The sequence below is a fragment of the Cucumis melo genome, chromosome 9, assembly GCF_025177605.1.
Source record: "Cucumis melo cultivar AY chromosome 9, USDA_Cmelo_AY_1.0, whole genome shotgun sequence".
NCBI classification, from domain to species: domain Eukaryota; kingdom Viridiplantae; phylum Streptophyta; class Magnoliopsida; order Cucurbitales; family Cucurbitaceae; genus Cucumis; species Cucumis melo.
In genome coordinates this window covers 17,030,309-17,040,190 of record NC_066865.1, presented here as the reverse complement: position 1 = coordinate 17,040,190, position 9,882 = coordinate 17,030,309, and positions in this window count along the sequence as shown.

The window sequence follows — 9,882 nt, the reverse complement described above, 5'->3', positions numbered from 1 at the left end:
TTCTTGGTACATCTCGCCCAAGATTGACCATCGAGATTTATGGAAATTTCACTTTTTCGAGATGATTGATTGATTTGGCTTTCTCATTGAAATATCGATCAAACCCCATAATTCTATAATTTTTCAAAAATTTTATATAATTTTTTCAAATCATGTAATATAACTAATTTTCACTTCTTCTCAAATTTTTACTATCCCCATCAAATCTTATATCAATTTTTTATAATTTTTTAAAAACTTTATCCTAATTTGTTAGTTCTTTAAATTTCAAATTCCAAATTGCAAACTTTCACAAATCCAAATTCGATCAAACTACTGGTGCAAAAGCATCCAGGTCACCACAATCTCCTTGCTTTAAAAAAATTGTGTGAATTCAACAAAATAACATATTTAATTTGTATATTTGGGCCTTCTTGGTGTGAAATCTCTGACTTATTTAATAGGAAAATTTTCATGAAGGTAACAAAACACCAAACTATTTATGGTCTGTTGAATAAGAAATTTTGGAACCAATCACAAATTGCCACATCATTTACTAAAATAATTATATTTGAGATTAACTAAAAAATTGGCATGTGTCCCAAATTAAATTAAAGACAAATTGGACAATTCTAATGATGTCACGTGTCTTTATTATGACAATTGGGTCAAATAAATTATTTTTGGTTCAATTAAATATTATTTAGTTAGACTAAAATTTAATTGAGCCAAAAAATAAGCTTAATTTAGCCTAAAATAAAATATGACCCAAATCCATGTGATTGAGCCCATGGGTATGGTCTATGGACCAGAACAGGCTCAAGTCCATAAAAGCCCACCAGGGAACTTTATAAATAGAGGAGTTCTCTTCATTTGTAGGGGTTGGAAATTTTTGACTCCATAAGGTCTAGAGAGAATTCTCCCAAGAGATAGAAGCCTCCTCAACTCCTAAAGTCGACCACCCTCGAAGATTGAAGCTCTTGAAGATACAAGCTTTCTTCCAAGACTCCAACTTCAAGAACACCCTCAAAGATTGAAGCTCCTTTGAAGATACAAGCTTTCTTCCAAGTCTTCAACTTCAAGAACACTTTCGAAGATTGAAGCTCCTTTGAACATCCAAGCTTTCTTCCAAGTCTCCAACTTCAAGAACACCTTCGAAGATTGAAGCTCCTTTGAAGATCTAAGCTTTCTTCCAAGTCTTCAACTTCAAGAACACCCTCGAAGATTGAAGCTTCTTCGAAGATACAAGCTTTCTTCCAAAACTCCAACTTCAAGAACATCACGTGCTTCGCTTCCTCAAATCAAGCGTAAGCATCCAGACGAGAGAGAATCAGAGGATCAAATTCTAGAGATCGAACCACATTGCATCAAATCAACATAAATACAACATCAACACAAGTTCAACTCCACGAATCAAATTTCTTCGAAAATCTCGTGTGAACAAATTGGCACGCCCGGTGGGACATCTCTACCTCTCATCTCTCTCGTCATCCAACTACAAGAAAATCAATGGCAACAAATAAGGCTGCATTCAAATCTTCTACTGCAAGTGACTCTTACATTGGACTTGTCACCCAAAGTCACTTAAAGAGAAGCATGCAAGAACAAGAACAAGGTTTTGTCCTAAAAGCGGGATCATCATCAGAGATAATCCTTTGTTCATCAACTCTACGCCTGCTTCTAATCAATCAGACAAAGAATCACACATTGAACTAGTGTCTGTCATGATGGTAGATGTAATAGCTGAGGCAACCATGGCAGAGATGGAGAGAAAAATAAATTTCCTAATGAAAGTTGTTGAGGAGCGAGATCATGAAATCGCTGCCTTGAAAGATCAAATGAAGGCTTGTAAAACTGTTGAGTCAAGTCAAACTCTTGTTGTCAAAGCTACTGATAAAGGGAAGAATGTGGTGCAGGAAAACCAACAACAACAACAATCAGCCTCTGTTGCTTCTCTCTCAGCTCAGCAGCTACAGGATATGATCGCGAATTCCATTAGGCTCAGTATGGAGGACCGCCGCAAACTTCTTTCATGTATTCTAAGACATACACCAAGAGAATCGACAACTTGATAATGCCACTTGGGTACCAACCTCTAAAATTCTAGCAATTCGATGGAAAAGGCAACCCAAAACAACATATCGCCCACTTCGTCAAAACATATGAGAATGCAAGATCAAGTGGAGACCAACTTGTCAGGCAATTCGTTAGAAGCTTGAAAGGAAATGCCTTCGAGTGGTACACCGATCTGGAGCCAGAAGTCATTGACAGCTGGGAACAATTAGAAAAGGAGTTCCTCAACCGTTTCTATAGCACCAAACGTACCGTAAGCATGATGGAGCTTACAAACACCAAACAGCGGAAGGGAGAGTCAGTCATCGACTACATAAACCGATGGAGAGCTCTAAGCCTGGATTGCAAAGACAAGCTCACAGAATTGTCTGCAGTAGAAATGTGCACCCAAGGTATGCACTAAGAACTTCTCTATATTTTACAGGGAATGAAACCTCGCACGTTTGAAGAATTGGCAACTCGCGCCCATGATATGGAGTTGAGTATAGCCAACAGAGGAACAAAAAGATTGCAAATAGTGTCCTAAACGAGTCTATGGTTGTCCAAGAGACTCTATTGAAATCTTTCTCTAAAAGAAAAGAAACAAAACATGAAAGAAATCATGATGGCAATGAAAAGCGACACCCAACTCTTAGAGAAAGACAGAAAAAAGTTTATCCCTTTCCTGACTCTGATGTTGCAGACATGTTGGAGCAATTAATAGAGAAACAACTTATTCAGTTGCCAGAATGTAAACGACCGGAGCAAGTAGGAAAAGTAGATGATCCTAACTACTGCAAGTATCATCGGGTCATTAGTCACCCTGTTGAAAAGTGCTTCGTGTTGAAGGAGCTAATTCTAAAGTTAGCTCGTGAAAATAAGATTGAGCTGGATATTGATGAAGTAGCTCAAACAAATCATGTTGCAGTTAATATGACTTCAAGCGTTCTGCCATCAATACTGCTTTATGATCAAAGGGAAAGTTTGATTCAATTTGGGACTTTGGAACCTATACTTGTTCGATTCCAACAAAAAATCATGACGTCGAACTCTCAAAACAAAGAAGAGCCTATTGAGGATGAGGGCGAAGAATGGATAGGCGTGGCTCATAAAAAATAGAGACAAACAAGTTCCGTTCAAACGAATTCGCACTTCCATCAAAAGCATTCAAAATGAATCATTTCCCATAAAAAGAAGGGAAGAAGGAACAAGAAGATGTGGAAGTCTAAGCCCATCAAAGGAAAAGACGAAGACTTCCTCCAACCTAGACGGTCGATAACTTTGGCAGAATTCCTCCCAAGAAGTTTCCTTGAGGATCATCCAGAAGAAATACTAGAAGTCACTGCATGTCATACTACCAACATAGTAGAAGTCGACAACAATTATGATTCTTATGAAGAAGTAGACAATTCAAATGAAATTAAGCAAAGGACTTCTGTCTTTGATCGTATCAAGCCTTTAACTACTTGATCTTCAGTCTTTCAAAGATTGAGTATGGCCACGAAGAAAGAAAAAAACCAATGTCCAACGTCTACTTACACTCGAACTTTAGCTTTCAAAAGGCTAAGCATCTCCACATCGAAGAAACATCGACCTTTAACATCTGCTTTTGATCGTCTAAAGATGACAAACAATCAACAACAAAGAGAGATGAAAACTTTGAAGGCAAAACCATTTCATGAAGAAAATGATGACGATAAGATTCACAGTCGTGTCCCATCACGCATGAAGATGAAATTTCTGTTGACATAAATACAGAAGGTTCCTTGACCGTGAAACCAAGATTCATTATCTTCACCAATCCCATAAACGAAGGAGATGAGAAAATTCTTGATGAAAATAAAAGTTGCTAAATATGCAAATCTCCTTATCGCAAGATCCTAAACTGCATGGTGCTCCTAGCCCACAAAAGCTTAAAAGGTGAATGGTAGAAAAAAAAAACAATTGAACTACGTTATGACTTGATCCCTATATTATCAAGGGTACGTAGGCAACTTAAGGGAAACCTTAAGTTCAGTCCAGTAAAAAAAAAAATTGAACTACGTTATGACTTGATCCCTGTATTATAAAGGGTACGTAGGCAGCTTAAGGGAAACTTTAAGTTCAGTCTAGTAAAAAAAAGAACTTAGTTGAGAAGAATGGAAAGCAAGAGTAGTTTCATGATCATATAAAGCATGGCATTAGCAATTGATAGTTTTCGTTCTCATCAAAGAATATCAACTTAAAGTTGAAGATGCCTTACTGGGGGCAATATAACAAAATTAAAAAAAAAAGTGTGGCAATAAGAGCAAGATGTTGATACTTATAAGGTGGCATCATTCTTTTGAAGTTCAGCACTCCATCGCCAAGTTTAGAAGTTCTTCAAAATCAAATTCGAGGGATTTGTTAATGTTTCTTAAAATTTAAGTTCACAGAAGATTAGAAGTTCCTCAAAATCAAATTTTGAGGCTTTGTTGATGTTTCTTCAAATTCAAGTTCAAAAAATTACATAAAGAATCATTCAAATGCAAGACCGAAGACTTCACCAGTGCTCCACCGACTTTAAGGATTGCACTGTTATTTCTTTTTTTCCATGTACAAGATCGAAGGTTTCATCGATGTATTCTCATATTCAAGCTCAAAGGATTCTTCTTCAATTTAAATTTAAAAGTATTGTCTTCTTCAAGAAAAAATAATAATAATTAAAAAAAAAAAAGACTTCTTCATTGCCTTTTCAAGCAAGTTTGAAGACCTTAGGCTTCATTGGTGTAGAGGTGGCTTTTCCTCCTCTAAAAAAAATGACAACACAAAAAAAAAATAATAAATAAAATAAAAAAAAAAAACTCTACCTCATTTCTAATATGTTGTAGCCTTGAGAGGACGATAACGGTGCAGCTCTACCATTGCTTCTCCAAGAAGACGTCGATGGTACAATTTTGCCTCCACCCCTCCAAAGGACAAAGGTGCCCGATCGCTCCTACCAGGGGGTGGATCCGACGGCAAAAGCCCGATCGTCCCCCGATAGAAGTTGGATCGCTGACAGAAGTACCACCTCTCCAAAGGACGATGGTACCCGATCGCTCCTACCAGGGGGTGGATCTGACGGCAAAAGCCCGATTGTCCCCCAATAGAAGTTTGATCGTCGACGGTAGTATCACCTCTCCAAATGACGATGGTGCCCGATCGTTCCTACCAGGGGGTGGATCTGAAGGCAAAAGCCCGATCGTACCGCGATAGAAGTTGGATCTCTGACGGCAGTATCACCTCTCCAAATGACGATGGTGCCCGATCGCTCCTACTAGAGGGTGGATCTGACGGCAAAAGCCCGATCATCCCCCGATAGAAGTTGGATCGCTGACGGAAATATCACCCCTCCAAAGGACGAAGGTGCCTGATCGCTCCTACCAGGGGGTGGATCTGACGGCAAAAGCCCGATCGTCCCCCGATAGAAGTTGGATCGCTGACGACAGTATCACCTCTCCAAAGGACGATGGTGCCTGATCGCTTCTACCAGAGGGTGGATCTGACGCGATCGTCCTCCGATAGAAGTTGGATCGCTGACGGCAGTATCACCTCTCCAAATGACGATGGTGTCCGATCGCTTCTACCAAGAGGTGGATTTGACGACAAAAGCCTGATCGTCTCCCGATAGAAGTTGGATCTCTCACGGCAATATCACCTCTCCAAATGACGATGGTACCCGATCGCTCCTACTAGGGGGTGGATCTGACGGCAAAAGCTCGATCGTCCCCCGATAGAAGTTGGATCGCTGACGGCAATATCACCCCTCTAAAGGACGAAGGTACCCGATCGCTCCTACCAGGGGTGGATCTGACGGTAAAAGCTCGATCATACCCCGATAGAAGTTGGATCTCTGACGGCAGCATCACCTCTCCAAATGACGATGGTGCCCGATCGCTCCTACCAGGGGGTGGATCTGACGGCAAAAGTCCGATCGTCCCCCGATAGAAGTTGGATCGCTGACGGCAGTATCACCTCTCCAAATGACGATGGTGCCCGATCGCTCCTACCAGGGGGTGGATCTGACGGCAAAAGCTCGATCGTCCCCCGATAAAAGTTGGATCGCTGACGGCAATATCACCCTTTCAAAGGACGAAGGTGCCTGATCGCTCCTACCAGGGGGTGGATATGACGGCAAAAGCCCGATCGTCCCCCGATAGAAGTTGGATCGCTGACGGCAATATCACCCGTCCAAAGGACGAAGGTGCCCGATCGCTCCGATCAGGGGGTGGATCTGACGGCAAAAGTCCGATCGTCCCCCAGTAGAAGTTGGATCGCTGACGGCGGAGTTATTTCTACAAATGATTTAAAAAAACAAAAAAAAAACAACAATAAAAAGATATAAATAAATCCTTACCTTTTGACAATAACTCTAGTTCCTAAAAAAAAAGATGGAGAGTTAAAAAAAATTATTATTATTAAAAAAAAAGGGAGAAGAGAAATTTTTTTTTTCTTTCATACCTTTGTTCTCCTTGATGAGAAAGGAATGATCATGGCATAAGTATATTTATAAGGCTAACAAGTCCAATTCCTAATAGGATTTAGAAAGGTTTTTATTTCCTTTTTAATAATAGATAAAATTAAAATCCAATTCCTAATAGGATTTGGAAAGGTTTTAATTTTCTTTTTAATAATAAATAAAATTAAAATCCAATTCCTAATAGGATTTGGAAAGATTTTAATTTTCTTTTTAATAAGAAATAAAATTAAAATCCAATTCCTAATAGGATTTGGAAAAGTTTTAATTTTCTTTTTAATAATAAATAAAATTAAAATCCAATTATCTTATGATATTTTATTTTGGAATAAAATCTCGGATTTCACTTTTAAAATATTCAAACATATTTTAATATTTTAATTTTTAAAATGAAATTAAAATACAATTATCTCATGTTAAAATTGATCATTCCAATCTATTAAAATCAAATCAAACCATCATCAAACTTAAATTTTATCCTCAAATTAAAGTAATTCCTAGATAAAACCTTAAATTTTTCTAAATTGAGAATTGACCATATCCCAACTATTATCTCAAAGCAAACTCATATACTAAATTCATAGTTTGATTAATTGGATATGTCAAATTGAGCAAAAAAAAAAAAGCTCATATTTGGACTTTATATTTATCTTTCGAGATTGACCCACTCATACACGTGCATAAATCTCGAAAGGGGGCATTTGTTGAATAAGAAATTTTGGAACCAATCACAAATTGCCACATCATTTACTAAAATAATTATATTTGGGATCAACTAAAAAATTGGCATGTGTCCCAAATTAAATTTAAAGACAAATTGGACAATTCTAATGATTTTACGTGTCTTTATTATGACAATTGGGTCAAATTAATTATTTTGGTTCAATTAAATATTATTTAGTTAGGCTAAAATTCAATTGAGCCAAAAAATAAGCTTAATTTAGCCTAAAATAAAATATGACCCAAATCCATGTGATTGAGCCCATGGGTATGGTCCATGGACCAGAACAGGCTCAAGTCCATAAAAGCCCACCAGGGAACTCTATAAATAGAGGAGTTCTCTTCATTTGTAGGGGTTGGAAATTTTTGACTCCATAAGGTCTAGAGAGAATTCTCCCAAGAGATAGAAGTCTCCTCAACTCCTGAAGTCGACCACCCTCGAAGATTGAAGCTCTTGAAGATACAAGCTTTCTTCCAAGACTCCAACTTCAAGAACACCCTCACAGATTAAAGCTCCTTTGAAGATACAAGCTTTCTTCCAAGTCTTCAACTTCAAGAACACCTTCAAAGATTGAAGCTCCTTTGAACATCCAAGCTTTCTTCCAAGTCTCCAACTTCAAGAACACCTTCGAAGATTGAAGCTCCTTTGAAGATCCAAGCTTTCTTCCAAGTCTTCAACTTCAAGAACACCCTCGAAGATTGAAGCTTCTTCGAAGATACAAGCTTTCTTCCAAGACTCCAACTTCAAGAACATCACATGCTTCGCTTCCTCAAATCATGCGTAAGCATCCAGACGAGAGAGAATCAGAGGATCAAATTCTAGAGATCGAACCACATCGCATTAAATCAACATAAATACAACATCAACACAAGTTCAACTTCACGAATCAAATTTCTTTGGAAATCTCGTGTGAACATGGTCCATATAACAAAACCTATAAAATTAGCTATTTTTTAAATATTCCAAGCTTGACCTTCCGTCTTTCTTCTCTTTCTCGCTGCGATTTCTTTCATCGTCTTCCTCCTTGCTGCGATTTTTCTCATCGTCTTTCTTCTTTTCCTTTTCTTTTTTTCGTTGCGATTTCTTTCCATCGTCTTTCTTATTTTCCTCATCTTTCTATACGTTGTTTAATCTTTCCATCATCTTTCTTCTTTTCCTCATCTTTCAATACGTTGTTTAATCTTTCCATCTTCTTTTCCTTTTCTTTTTTTTCGTTGCGATTTATTTCCATCGTCTTTCTTATTTTCCTCATCTTTCTATACGTTGTTTAATCTTTCCATCATCTTTCTTCTTTTCCTCATCTTTCAATACGTTGTTTAATCTTTCCATCTTCTTTCTTCTTTTCTTCTATGATTTCTTTCCATCGTCTTTTTTCTTTCCTCTATGATTTCTTTCCATCGTCTTTCTTCTTCTTTTCTTCTTCTTCTTTTTTACATCGTTTAAATTTGGGTAACCAAATCTAAACTATCGTGTACCAAAATAGCAGAATCTAAAAGATCGTATATAAAGCTTGGAAAAAATTATTTAGATTGAAGTAGCCAAATGTAAACGATCGCGTAAAAAAAGTAAACGATCGTGTGAAAAACAAATCATCTTGTAGATAAATCTAAACGATCGCGTACCAAAATAATTAAAAAATCTTTTATCCAAATCTAAACGAACGTGTACTAAAAGATCTTGAAAAAATAAATGATCGTGTAGACAAATCTAAACAATCATGTAAAAAGAAAGTAAACGATCGTGTATAAGAAAATTTTAAAAAATCGTTTAGCCAAATCTAAACAATCGTGTACCAAAAGAAAAACGATTTGCCTACCCAAATCTAAACGATCGTGTAACCAATTTTAAACGTAACCAAATTAAACGAAAGAATTAAAAAAATAATTGCCAAATTAAACGACCAAATATAAACGATCGTGTACCAAACAATAGTCAAATCTAAACGATTGGGTACCAAATATATTATGAGCGCGTTGTTGACAAGGCATTTTTGGTATTTTACACAGTGGGTCTGTGGGTTTTTTCCGTTTTCGGAATTGTTTTATAAAGTATAAATATTTTATCGCTTTGTTCTATTTGTAGAAAGACCCCTATTTAATATTAAAATTTGATATTTTGTAGTTTTTCAAATCTTATATATATTTCAAATCTTATCTAATTTTTTTCCAAAATTTGATGTTTCCCAAAATATGAAAATGTTGAATCAATTTGGAAAATCAATTTAAAAATTTGAAAATTCTTGTAATTTGTGAAAATTTGCTAGAGATTTGAAAATTTATGTTATGTTTTTTACAAAAAAAATTATTAATAACTTTTCTTTTAGGAATTATTTTAGAAATATCTTTTCAAGTTACGAGGGATTATTGTTGTTCTCTTGGTGGCCTTTTCTTTTACATGAAATTTTTTTTCAAGAAGATATTTTTTTTTACTTCATCAACAAGATTCTTCAAGATCTTTAACAGAATCTTCAAAAATTGATTGTAACAAAAAAAAAATCTTTGAAGAATAACATTCCAATTCTGATTCCAAGTTCATCAAACTCTATCTATAAAAAGGAACTTTCATTCTCCTTCGAAGCATCAAATCAGACGAATACAAGTAAGAGCTGTAGAAGGATCTTTATCGAAAATAAGTTTTTACTTTTGTTGAATAA